Below are 14,089 nucleotides of genomic sequence, written 5' to 3' on the forward strand. Positions count from 1 at the left end.
CTATTGCAGAATCTAATTATCCCAGAATTCCTGAAAATACTAATTAGTGTCCAGAAATGAAGTCTCTAGCAATATATATGTAAGTTGTAATTCTCTTCATTACAGCAGATGTGTGTAGGCTCTCCTTCCCTTTTCAAAGACATTTTTAAATTACCTTTTTTTTCAGAGCTGTCAGCATTGTCTGCAATGACTTAATACAGAATTTTTATCACATATCATTACATTATTGCCAGAAAAATGCGCTCCTTCACATTAATTGCAAAAATACAACACTGTTAATTTTGGACAGTAGTTAGAATTCTTTGTTCCTCAAAACATTTTCATATCAAAGCTATATGAGAAATGACATAGTAGATTATATTGCATGTATTGAATATGCATGTCTAGGAAAACAAGTCTGATATAATTATGCATTTTGAGAAACTTTGAAATCATCTCTCCTGTCTGTAGAACAACTTCATACAGAAACAGTTTACTGTGGTTTTAAGAGACTTTATGAAGAACAGAATTTTCTCTGGAAGAGGTGCTGGAATCAGCTGGAAGTTGCTGGCTATATCCATTATGCTGTCAAACCTGGGGAAACTTATGGGGAAAAGTGAAAGGTGCAAGAAAAAGTTCATACTGAAACAACTTATATGTTCTGGTCTGTGTAGCTATATATTCTCAATAGCTTGGTTCTTTGCCCAGGAGTCTTTCATTTACTAAAATATCATTCACAGCTGAATGAACTCTTCTCATTTATGCATTCTGGCATTTGTCATCTCCCTTGATCTTGTGAATTCTTTATCAGTTTATTGACTTATTTCACTGAATAAGTATAGTATACTTAACTACAAGAAGATAGATTGACACTTAGGGTAATTTCTAGAGACGTGGCAAGAGTATCTTCTTCCTGAGAGCATCAAGCACTAGTAATATAACAGACAGCTGAACTTATATGTTGCCTGTGTTTTCACTTTCACACAGAGTATTAGATGCTAAAAATTATGAATGTGATAATCCATTGTTTGTAAATATGTGGCACTTGTCAAATATTTCTCAGCACTTTGATTTTAAAAAGGAAAAAGCTTTAAGTTGAAAAGTGAGTATGACCCTTAACATCTTGGTTGCAGGAGTGTATATTGCTGAAAGCAATTCTGCACACAGTATTCCTGAACATACAGACTTGACCTAATCATTAAAGTTGAAAGTTTTAATGTGCAGGTAGCTTGGGAACTTAGATTCAGACTGCTGTCATGCTGTCCCAAAAAGTATGGGGAATTTCATGTTTTCTTCCTTACCTGGGTCTGAAAATTCAACGGAAGTCTTGTATTTTGTCTGTAGAGCTGGGAAAACTGTGGATATTTTTCTCTGTTAATTAACTTGCTTCTTAGTGCTTGGCAGCGTCTCTGGTTCTGATTACTGTTATCACAGGCAGTCTCTTTGTATGCTGGGAAGGGAAGCTGTGTTTCCTAATCCACAATTCTACTTTCCTGATAAAGCCTACATTCTTTCTAGCAATGCTACTTCATATTCTTGACTTGATTCCACAGAATTCCATAGGCAATACAGTTCTTTGTCACTAATTCACGCTTTAAAATTAAATAGAGCTTGTGCAGTTTATAGCACATGATTTCATGGGCACTGCCTTCAAGCCAGGTATGTAGCATGAAAAATGTAGTCAGATTTCAAAGTCAGATTTTTGAAAATCTGAATACGCTCTCCTTACTTTGATGGTACAGAAATTATGACTTTTCCTACTTAATGTGGTTAAAGCAAGGAATAGGTATAGAACTTCAAAGAACTGCATCTCTGCCTGATGTCTAAATGGCATTTAGATTTCCAAAAGTTGCTTCAAAACCTGTTTGATTTTCAAATATGCCTTTGTCCCTCAAAAACAGAACATCATTTTATGATTCTGCAGTAAGAAATGTGATACCTGAATATTCTGGGAATAACTGAATCTGGGCTAATGAGTTTTACTACTAAGTTTTGTTCCCTTTGATTGGGAGTGGTAGGATTCACCTTCCTTTTGGGAGGACACGTGGCAGAAGGCCATACTGCCTCCTAGCTTCAGGGAATGGCCAGCAGCTTACAATGAAACATTCTACAGGTGGGTCAGATGAATCTCACCTGGCATGTTTGCTGGTGCAAGTCTAGAGAATGTCTCTAATAATCAGATTTCTGCTCTGTTTTCTCATAGCTGTTTTGTAAATGATCAGTTTTGGCTAGGTGACTGGCAGAACATTCTTCAAGTTTAATGGAGCAAAAAAGGTGGAACAGCATGGTATCCGGATGCCTCCTTAAATGTGGTATAAAAAACACACCTCTGCAGTGTGTTTGTTAAAAAGACAGCAAGAAACAGAACATGTGGATGTCATATGAAAAAAGACACAGGAGATATAGATTCAGTGGGCTTATACTTAGCACCAGTTATATAGCCATGGAATAGAAAAGAAAGTTTGATACTCATTTAATGAGCCAAAAAATCTTGATGTGTTGTTAAAAGCTCTGCAGGCTCTGACACATAGGTTATTTCTGCCTGAATTGAGAAAAGAACAAGCTCCTGCTTACAGGAAGGCATGGATTGGTGAGCAGGTTGCATACCTAAAACCCTGTCAGGTGCCAAGCCATACATTAGTGTTTTCTCATTCGTGAAGGACATATGTTTCCTGGTGTCTTTCCTGCATTTTAAAAATGGAATTAGGAAGAAGGATTAGAGAGAAGGGAGTTGTAATGTTTTTCATTTGTCCTTGATAATACTGCCATTGTATGGAATATTTAACTACTGGAAAAAGATCTCCTTGATGTCCCCATGCATTCCTCAGCCTGGAGAAGCTCCCATTGTTGAAGAGAAAAATACAGAGAATCAATATCAGAAGGCTGGGTCCATCTCTCCTGGTTAGATAAAATGGTATGCCAAATCATGTGCACCACCGGGGGGAGTGTAAAAAGGAAGAACAACACTGTTCTCTCTAGGCTAAGAGATTCAACAGGGTGTAAAAGAAGGTTGATCTACATCACCTGTGCTCTGAAAGACTTGGTTTAAACACTACTGCATAAAATACAGCCTCTTGATTAGAAATAAGCACGTGGGATTGCTGGATATTGGGTGTTCAGTCATCTGTTTATTTCTTTTTTACTTAAGTAAGAGCTCCGTCGTTTTATTCATCCCCCTATATTAGCGACTTTAGCCACATTAGATAAGTTCACGCCGGTTTTAGAGAGGTCGAATCCATTCGTTCTTAAGACTAGTATTTCCAGGACGAACACACAAACCATTGCCTGTCTAAACGCCTGCAGCCACACGGTGGCGCTCTCTGGCTTTAAATACAAATCATCACGTTGCGCATGCTTCATTCTTACTTTCCAAGCAAAGGAAATCAAACTAAAATCAAACCAAACCCTTTTAAAATTATGCCTGAGTCCTTTTATGGTATAAAGTCTCCTTACTAGGAAGATAGAAACACTGTCCTTCCCCAGACAAGCATCAGCTTGTTCTTCAATGAGAGAAGTATGCTCCATGAAAGCAATGGGGCACTTGGAAGGAGCAAGTAATCATATTAAGCAACTCTAAAATACTTAAAGTTCTTATCTACATCCAACCTAGATAAAGTTATCATCTGGAGTGCAAATACAGAATACTCTGATGGAGAAAAAATGTAGAAAAGGATGCCAGAGGCAGGCAGACACTGCAAACGTTGGTGTTACCTGGAAATGGTAAACTTCTGACATGTACCAAGACAAAAGTCATAGGAACTGTTTTGTAGGAGCCTGGTGTTATAGTGCTCTAGGCAGTGATACTCAACATAATTAATATATGAAGCCAGACATACCACTTTTCTTGAAAACATACAAAAAATATTAGAAGTTATCAAGTTTTACTATATATTTTTCCCTGTTGTTACTCTCAGCTGATGTTCAAAGCAGATGTGCCCCTGAATATTTCTGCTTTCATTTTGCTATTTCAGATAATGAAGTGAGGAAAGATAACACTGAATTTCCCAGGAGATTTTTCTCTATCTAGCACTTTGGCACTGAAAAGGCAGGTTAAGTTTCTCTTGTAGTGCAATGACATAATACATGGATTGTATCTTCAAATGAAAATGCAAACTAAATAAGATTAATCTGACTTAACATTAAACTTCTATGTTATTTAGCGGCTTTCTTTTTTAAGATGGCTATGTGCTGGGAAACCCTTGAAAATTTTCAGCAGGTGCTTTTTCTGATGAGGCAGATGTACAAAATCTGCTCAAACAATTCTTTCTTTGCCAAGTCAACAGAAGGGGAAATTCATGATTGCAAGGAAAATATTTCATTTTTTTTGGAAGTTGGAATAAAAATGTGATAAATGGAGCATTTCTCTTTCTTTAGAAGTAAAATATCTTTTATTTCTGAATGTTTTCTAAAGTTTATCTGAAGTTTATCTAACTGCTGTTTTTCAGTGTCAGTGAAGCAAATTATCCATATTTGCTTCGCATTCTGAAGTAAATTCTAATTATTTGTAGTCTCCTTTTAAAGAACATCCTCAGCCTTGAACAACCTGCTGTTTACAGTGGTAATTTCATTCACAATTCATATCTGAAGAATGGAGCATCACTGTAAAATGTGATTCTACAATTTTTTGTTCATGTTTTCAAAGCTCATGTTTTAGTACTAACCAGGCAGAATGAACTAACATATAAAGAATTAGGATGGAAAAATAAATATATCCCCACTGTCTATTGAACAATAGAAACTATTATTTCTTGCATTTATAACTCAAGGCATAGTTCTGCATTTATTTTTCTGGTAGATTAAATGTGATACATGCTGCAATTTTCTTGAATCCCAAGGTCATGTCTCATATTGGTTAAGATTTACGTGGCATAAAGGCAGTTCAAATGTGTACACTTTCATACTGATGGATCAAACTCAAGAAAAAATGTGTACAACGCCTACTAAGGCATCTGAAAAATGATCTTCTTTTGTGCTCTGCTACAGGTTTGCTAATTATACACTGTATTAAAAATATCTTTATTTTTCTGTTTTTCTGCATGCCAGAGATAACAATAGTCTCTACACAAACATACAACTGAGTAAATGTTATTCGTGAAGTAATGATAACCACATTGATAAGATGTTAACAATATTGAAGTATCTCAGATCATAAACTCTTTTCTAAGGTTCTGACATTATCTTACTTGTTGACAGCTATAGGTTTGTTAAGATCTTGAAAGACTCATAATTACAAGAAGTTTCAAGAAAACTGAGGTGTGTGTCAGCAAGTATCTTAGCCTAAGATTTTTTCCTAATACATTTTAATTAATTATTTTCTTTCCAACATATTTTTTCTTCTTTGTTAGATACGTGGAATCGTTTGAGATAATCTAACAAAGTGATTCTGTTTCTTTTATTGCTAGTTGATATAAGTTCACATCTGGGATTTTCTGGGTCACTGAATCACAATTTCTTATTAAAGTAGAGAAAAGCTGTCCTTGTTACACCTTTTACCAATTACATTCTCTCTGTTGCTTTACTTTTTTTTTAGAAACCATTTTTACTTGGTTTTAGGTCTGACAGACTTTTCATCACCCTTGCTGAATCCTGGGTGTCTGCCACATACCAGTTAAAGCTGGAAACAAATGACTTCTATTACTAAGAATTAGCCTGGAAAAAAGTGCACTAATTGGTCAATGTTTATTTTAAACCAAGTGAAGTCTGGTTACCTGTTCTCTACAAAGCTTTGGCAATGAGAAGCAGGGATCTACCAGCAAAGTGGGGTTTCTTTAGGGATGGTCTTTCTCCCATCTAAAAGTATCCCTGTTATAAGCTTTTATTGGAATTATGACTTGTATAATAAAGAAGTTCTGACGTGCTACCAAAATTTTAGAAGAAATCTGGAGCTATTTGCATCTTTAGTAATTCAGTAGGATCTGCCATGTGTATGTTTCAAGCTGTTTCAAGGGTAAAGGGAATATAGCTGGGAGCCTTGCCATACATAAGTGACTCACTTTGAGAGAGGAATAATGCTTAACCTCTACCCAAAATACGGAAGAATTTCAGAGGAAAATATTTTACTGTGATGCCAAAAACTGTATCTTGGCAGTAAACAATGTGCAAATAACATTAAACAATAGTAAACATGCAAAAGCTATGTTATTTTGGAGATTTTCTAAGTACTTAATGTTGCTTCATAATTGCATATATAGACCATAGATATATCATAAATATTTACTTATTTGAGTACGTTAGTGTTACCTAGCATTCCCCTTATATTCCAACTGATATTAATTTTGAAGTAGAAGATCCCAGGATTGAGTGGGAAGGGAGCTACATTTAAATATGCTACTTTTGAGATGCATTTTATCCAGTTTCCTACAATTACATCTTAGAAACCTCAGAATTTAGCCCTAAATGCATCTTTTTGAGTCGGCAAGAGGTGAAATGTAAAGCAGTGCATTTAATATACCTCTCCATGGTCTTAGTCTTTATAACATGCAAATATCATCAATTTTTTAAACTGCTTATTTAGTACTACTGAACTTTACTTTTAAAGCTGTACCTGGACTACCCAAATGTATTTGTTCATGTTTTCTGAACTTTCTTCTATTTTTTTAAATAAATGTTGATAATCCATTATTTGCCCCTGTTTAAAAATGTACTGGATATGGTTTACAACAAGTTAATTCTAATATAAACTTAGATTGAGCATTTAGAAATATTTAGATTGCTGTCTTTGGACCTCCGCACTCACAATTTAAGGTTTTATTTCACTCAGCTGCTGAGACATAGAATTTTGATTCGGACAATGGGTCACTTTCTCAGTTCACATAAATCAGCTAAGCTCCATTCAAATAAAGCTCCAGTCCTGGGTTAAGTTAACAATTTGAGATTTGGCTCAAGGGCCATATCTAACATGACATTCTCTTGCCACAAGAGATTAGAGCGAAATGCTGAGGTCGTGAATAAGGATCCAAGTTGAATGGACTCATGGAAATATTAACTAGATGTGGACTGAGACATCAGATCTTTCTCCCATCTCATAGAACAGCTCTGCTGTGTGGCTCTTTTCCCATGTGAGTCTGGAGCAATAGTTTGTATGGGTACTGCCAAAGCAGACAGACTTCTCCACATCATGTCTGCATTGAGCCATGCACGACTACACAGTATGTCCAAGTTTTGGCATATTGCTGCAAATCCTCCTCCTTGGTTGTTCTCTCCATGACCCTTCTATCCTCTTCACTGCTGTGCAGAGTATTAAATAGCTCTATTAGAAATAGGGCTATGGCAGAACACATTTTGCAGCATTTGGTTTATAAGACCTGTTAGAAAGGTCTAGTTCTGAAAGAAGGCTACAAGTGCATGCTCTAAAATCATTCTCTCTCTTTCCTACTTGTTCGAGATCTTACAGAACTTTTTAGTCTTATCCACTGAAAAAGTTTGTAGCCCTTCAATGTCATATCTATATATACCATGTACTGTAAGCCATGATACTGTCTGCTTTGTTCCCATTTTCGTTAAACTGATACATGGCTGATATGACTATATTTTTATTTAAAAAAAAAATCTGCTTTGATTCTTCTCTGCTTCTTTAGTTACATCGTGCGGAAACTTTGCTCAGTTTGTCAATAACTGATATGGTATTAATGAGATCATAAAGTTATCCTGTATTTAATTTTGAATATTTGTAAGAAGGGAATTGTAAAATCGAGCCTCCAGTTCCCCTGAATTGGGATAGGAGGGAAACTGTGAATAATTTTCTTCTCTCAAAAGTGCAATCAAGGCATATTTTCATGTTTGCTTTTGTAATTTTAGCTAAAGCAGCTTAATATAATGTTTCAGATTAAGCCAGTACATATATTCTCTGAGTCACTCAGTTGTCTTATAAGCATCAAGCAGAGTATGTGTCTAGTCTGGTATTTTATTAAAGTGACAATGTGTGTGGGATATTCAGCAGTGTTTTTCCATTGTGGTCAAAGTAGTTTGGAGAACTCAAATAAAAGGAAAACAATCTCAGGACACTTGGAGATCCTTCCTCTCTCTCTCTTTCTCTCAATCAAGCATAGAGGTCTAGGATTAATTAAAAAAAAACAGTTCCCTTCAGTCTAAAAAATGTTTAAAATTTTGAACTAGACAAGCACTGGAGGGCAAAATATTTTTTATATATTCATCTCATCTTTAAAAAAAAAAAAAAAAAGTAAAAAATTTTCTCATTTTTTTTATTATTTAGGTAAGACCAAGAAAAGAATAAAGCCATTCACACCACTATCTATCTGCAGGGAAGTCGCTCAAATTGTTAACTGGAGTAGGCCAACTCAAGTGTCTACTAGCTACATTCACCAATACAGACTTGGGTAAAAAATACGTGTATAAAAAGAAACCATAAGAAGATGGAAGAACCAAGATTTGGGACAACTTGTTTTCAAGACCTTAGATACTTATATTCGCTTACCGTTTTTCCCCCTTTTTTTAATCTTTTTTTTTTTTTTCCCTACAAACATATAATTCACAGTAAGATTTTTAGCACTATTTTAATTTTGCTTAAGTGAGTGCAGATTTTATTTTCAGTAGTAGAAGGAGGACTGGATTACTGAGGGAAAATATATATGAAAATCTAAATAACTGTTCTATCTCAAAAATGAAATACCAGAGTTACATCCTGTGAACTGCCAAGGTCCACACATTCAGTCAGCTAAGTTTCTCAGATATGGAATAAATCTTGGCCAATGTTTGAGTTTTTACTAGTATTCTTAGTTGTTGTAGCCCATCATCTGTATCCTCAGGCATTATTTTTGAATAAATGGCAAGGAACGTGATTGATAAAGTTCAAGCAATTATAGAAAACATCTGCAAATAACCTGAAGCTATTTTTCTTTCTTTCAAATTCTCAACCCTTTAAGAGGATATGGCTCTTCTTTACTGGGTGGTGTCAAATATCACATTTCATTTAGTCTGAACTTCACATTAAAATCATGTTCATTCCCAAACTTCATCTTTTATGAATAAAAACAAACTAATAAAATTTCCTGGAAAAACTCACTATGCAAATAAAATGTTTCACTATTACAGATACTTATATCATCACTTAGAAATAAGTGAATGTACTTATTTTTAAGTTCTAAGCAATTGAACTTATTAAAATAAAATATCTTGTTACAGATTTGTTTCACACACCCTTTTCCAGAGAATTTCCAAATCCGATTCAGTCCCAGAAACCTGAACTTAGGCAAACTATTACTGTAAGTATCTCACTACAAAACTACAAAGTCTAAACAGTTTGGATTTGACAACAACTTTGCAATTTCTAAATTAATTTCTTGCAGCTTGTGAAATTTGTAGTAGAAATTTAGGTAGCCACCCTTCCTTTGGACCCCAAGGACTTCAGAAGTGAGATTTATTTATTAAAAAAAAAAAAAAAAAAAAAAAAAGAAAAAGAAAAAAAAGAAAGAAAGAAGAAGAAAGAAAAAAAAAGATGTGTTTTCTGTTTCACAGAATCACAGAATTGCAGAGGTTGAAAGGGACCTCTGGAAATCATTGAGTCCAACTCCCCTGCTAAAGCAGGTACCCTACAATGGGTCACACAGGTAGGTGTCCAGACTGGTCTTGAGTATCTCCATAGAAGGACACTCCACCACCTCCCTGGGCAGCCTGTTCCAGTGGTCTGTCACTCTTACCATAAAGAAGTTTTTCCGCATGTTTGTACAGAACTCCCACTGTACAAGTTTCAGGCCATTACTCCTTATCACTACACACCACTGAAAAGAACCTGGTTCATCTACTTCCCTCCCTCCTCCCTTCAGATATTTATCAACATTAATCAGATCCCCACTCGTCTTCTTTCCCCCAGTTTACTTAGTCTAACTGTTTTATCTAATGGAACAGTGGATGAAAGTTACATTATAAATGCCAAACTAGGCGTAACAGTGTCACATCACACATTCTCCTCTATGAGTATATGGAATGTGGTCTCAAAATTTCCATTAATTGAACAAGTGATATACTAAAATTGCAAAATTACTTCACAGTAGCAAAATAGAAAAAAATATATCAAATAGAAATATGGATAGAAAAAAGAAAAGGGCTTCTTAAATTATTTGAAGAAATCTAAGTGTCTATAAATATCTGAAGATGGCAAACTGGAAGAGATTAAGTGCACTATTAAGGGTAATAGCACAAAAAATGCAAACTCCAATCACTAGAAGTGTCACGGACAACAAAGAAAATTATTCTCTGTCCTTCAAGAACTTGGATAAAGAATCCTGCCCGGTTTTGGCACAATACACTATAAGAAGGATGTTGACAAATCTGAGCACAAAGAGGAACAAAAACATCAATACAAACTTTAGAAAATATGAACTTTGAAGAAGGGTTGAAGGAACTATGTTTGTTTAGTCTAGAACAGAGTGAGTGTAGATATAACAGTCCTTACAGTGTAAACGTGTCTTGTAAAGACAGCTCTTCTTAATTGCAAGAGGAAGAAAAATAAGATGCATGTTGTGCATTTTCATAATAATAGAGTGATGAAGCTCTAGGATCTGTTGTGTTATGAGGATTTCTTTCTTTACAGCTTTTATAAACAGATTAGGTAAATATCTTCAGCTATTTGATAACCTGATTATACCTATTCCTGCCTCTGTGCAAGAGATTTGCACTGTATCCTTAAGAGATCATTGTGATCCCATACACTTACATGCTTCCAAGATTTATTTTGATAAAATAAAACAGTGTCAAATATGAAGAGATTAAAAAATATCCAACTGTAAAAGTCATGGAGCATAGTGATATAAACCAAAGGAGATGATGATTCAAAGTCTTTCATGTCTGGTCCTTCAACCACTAGGTATCAGGGCATTATCTGCAGAAAGCATTGGGTTGTGTTCTGCAGAGATAAACCATGCTTACATCACTGGAGTGACAGGTAGAGGAAACCTGTTTTCTGTCAATTTATAAAGATACAGATGCTCCTTTGGCACTATCAGAGCTGATGTGCATATGACCAGTGCTAAAAATTGTAAGCCTAAGTAGGATTTGAATGAAGACTTGAGATTTTGAATATTGGCTATACGAAAACACTGGGTACATGCTTAGTAAGGAATCCTGTGTCCTGGAGTGACTGAGTGGGTTTTGGTCTACTAAAGCTAAGCAATACAAAATCATTTTGGAAGATTTAGCATATTCATTGTATTATCCTTGTGATTTTGCTGTGCTCAGACAAGATTAGTGCTTGTGAATATTACCAGATATAACAGCAGAAAATACAGGCATGATTTCTTTATCAACAAAAGCACAGTGTGAACTACAGTGGCAATAATAATGCTAACAGACTTTCTCAGTTTAAGAGAGAACAGTTTAGTCTTCAGATTGAAGCAGAAATTACTTAGAGAAATGGATGATTCTGGTAAGGGCATCCATCTACTAACAAATAAGATTGAAAGGAGTGTAGGTTAAACAGCTATCACTGACATCTCAGACAAGATGTAAGCCCATAATTTAGAAAAGGAAGCTAACATCCATTGCCTCTTACTGTTCTTTTATGAAATTTATTATCCACAGATCTTATAAGCAGAATTATTTTATTCACACAGTTTTACTTCAACAGAATTTAGGAAACTAATTTTGACTGAAAAATACAGATCCAGATTTTTACAGGATTTATAAAGAATAATCAGATTAAATAGCAAGTCAAACATGACACCAGCTCATCCAATAGTTTTTCTTACATATTTCTGCTGGAACACACCTCTTTTCCAACTGTCATTCTCAGTGAAAATACTTCAAAGTACCAGAGAGTGTGTTAGATATAATAAGTAGATTGAATATTAGACACCAGACATGAAAGATGCAGTCCTCCAAACTCTTGGTTATGAGCTGACTAAGACAGTCTGAAATCCATAGATACTTATGGGTTTGACCATTGCATTCTCTTGACTAGATGTTCTTCTTGTCATACATAATTCCTACATCATGATGAACTCAAAAATTTTCTACTACCTAAACTCCTTTGGATGCTGCTAGCAAAACATTCTTTTGCTTATTTTGTTTGAGAATACAGAATCCAGAACACAGTTTAAAACTTGCTCAATAAATGACTAATTTCAAAAAGAATAATCAGAAGAGATTGCTCTCTGTAACAATCAAACGCTGTTAATTTTGGAGAAGAGCTAATAGACAATGAGATAAGCATGTCACCGAAAGACCAATAAGACTGAGAAATAAGTGGATTGGAGTCTCTGTGGTTTAGTAGTATGACTTTAGCATAAAAATATGAACACCTCTACTAAATAGCTTAGTACTTATCCCAAGACCCCAGACAAATGTATGTGGACTTAGCAGTTACAAAAAAAGAAAAAAAAATAAATAGATTCTTATCAGAAGAAAAGATTTAGTTTGGAAGAGGAAGGACACCAGCAAAACAGTGAGGTAATCACTGTACACTTAGTCTTGCCATGTCTCAATTGCTAGTATTGTAAACTTCCATTACACCTCCAATTGGCATGGTTGATTGGCCTGCACTGGCATTTCAGCTTTGGGCATTGTGGTTTGGTGCTGATGAAAATTCAGGCAAACACTCTAAAGGCTAAAAAAAACGACTGTTTTGTTCAGTGGCTATGGTATTTATGCCAGTAACACCATGAAGTTTACAAAGATATGATCAACTATTCCATGCCATCAAATCAACAATAGGAACAACAAATCATCTGTATCATTAAATACCTTAAAAAATTGAGGCTAATGTCAGCATTATCGTGTTTAATTGGTAGAGTCCATTGCGCTGTACTAATTTTGCCAGCTGAGAGATTTGTTGTCAGTGAGTGTGGTATCCTATTTCAGGTATAAACCAAAAAATTTACCCTAGAAATATACCCGTTTTTAGCCACTGAGTTTATCACTTTCATTGCCAAGGAAAATATTTTCAAAACTGAAAAACATGCAGCCTTTATTTTCATACTTGTTAAAAAAAAAATTTCCACTGCTACACAAACACACCCGTGAGCACAAATCCCCAGTGAGGTAATGGCAAAGCTAAGAAGCAAGTCTTCAAGAACTGAGACTTGCTTATGTGGATAAAAAAAAGTATTAAATTTACAGTCTGGGCTGCTGACTGCTATCTTTCACAGGTGCTGGACTTAATTTAGACTTTTTTTTTTTTTTTTAATTACTGGATACAGTTTTATTTTGTTTGCTGTTATAGAGAGAATTTGCCCTTCAGAAGCCTTTGAACCTAATTACTATTTTCTAATTACTTCTACTAAACTCCTTTAATTTTAATGGGTATTCCTATTTGGCCTCTTAATGAGGACAGAGAACCAAAAATCAAGGAACTGCTTTGTTCACCCTTCCATTTTCACTGGAAATTAATTATTTTCCAGTAAGTTCTAACCTGAAAATCTGAACATTCCAAGCACGCACACAGATAAAATGGCTATTATCCTGTATGGAAAATTAGATGCCTTCAAGAATATTTTATCCATATTTGACAAATATGGATTTCTGACAATGATTTGATGTTTCTCTGATGGAAATTTTCTGTGGATTTATGAGTCATTTAAAGCACTGAAATGATACCAGTGCTGATTATATTTGTCCGGGGATATTATTGACCTATGTCATGAAGCTTAAAGCTAAGCAAAACAAAACATGTATTCTGTGACAGAGAACTATGAAATTGGTTGTGGGAAGAAGTAAACAAGTTTCTTACCTCCCACATAAACAGTTTCTGGGATCTCTACCAATTTTAACCAGATTATACCAGATTAGACACCACAATGATGAGAGATCCCTGAAGCCCGCAAAGAGAATCAGAAATGTCATGTTTGAAATTCTAAGATAAATTCCTTGACATGGATGCCTGTGCACTTCTGGGTCCATCCAAAAAAATATTTCTGTAGAGTGAAGACCTCAATTCCCTGCTCCAACGAGTTGTAAGATAGTAGCAAATATGAAACAACTAAGTAAGAATTACAAATAGCAGCTGATGATAGATGTGACCCACAGAAGAATTCACACCGTACTGAAGCTTCTAAGAAAGTCACAGAGCCACTACTGAGCAAAATTTGTAAGGAACATATGAAAACAACAACAAAATGGAAGAAATGATCACCAGAAGTGCCATGACGTACCGGAGAAA

Source organism: Coturnix japonica, chromosome 4, assembly GCF_001577835.2.
Source record: "Coturnix japonica isolate 7356 chromosome 4, Coturnix japonica 2.1, whole genome shotgun sequence".
Lineage (NCBI taxonomy): Eukaryota > Metazoa > Chordata > Aves > Galliformes > Phasianidae > Coturnix > Coturnix japonica.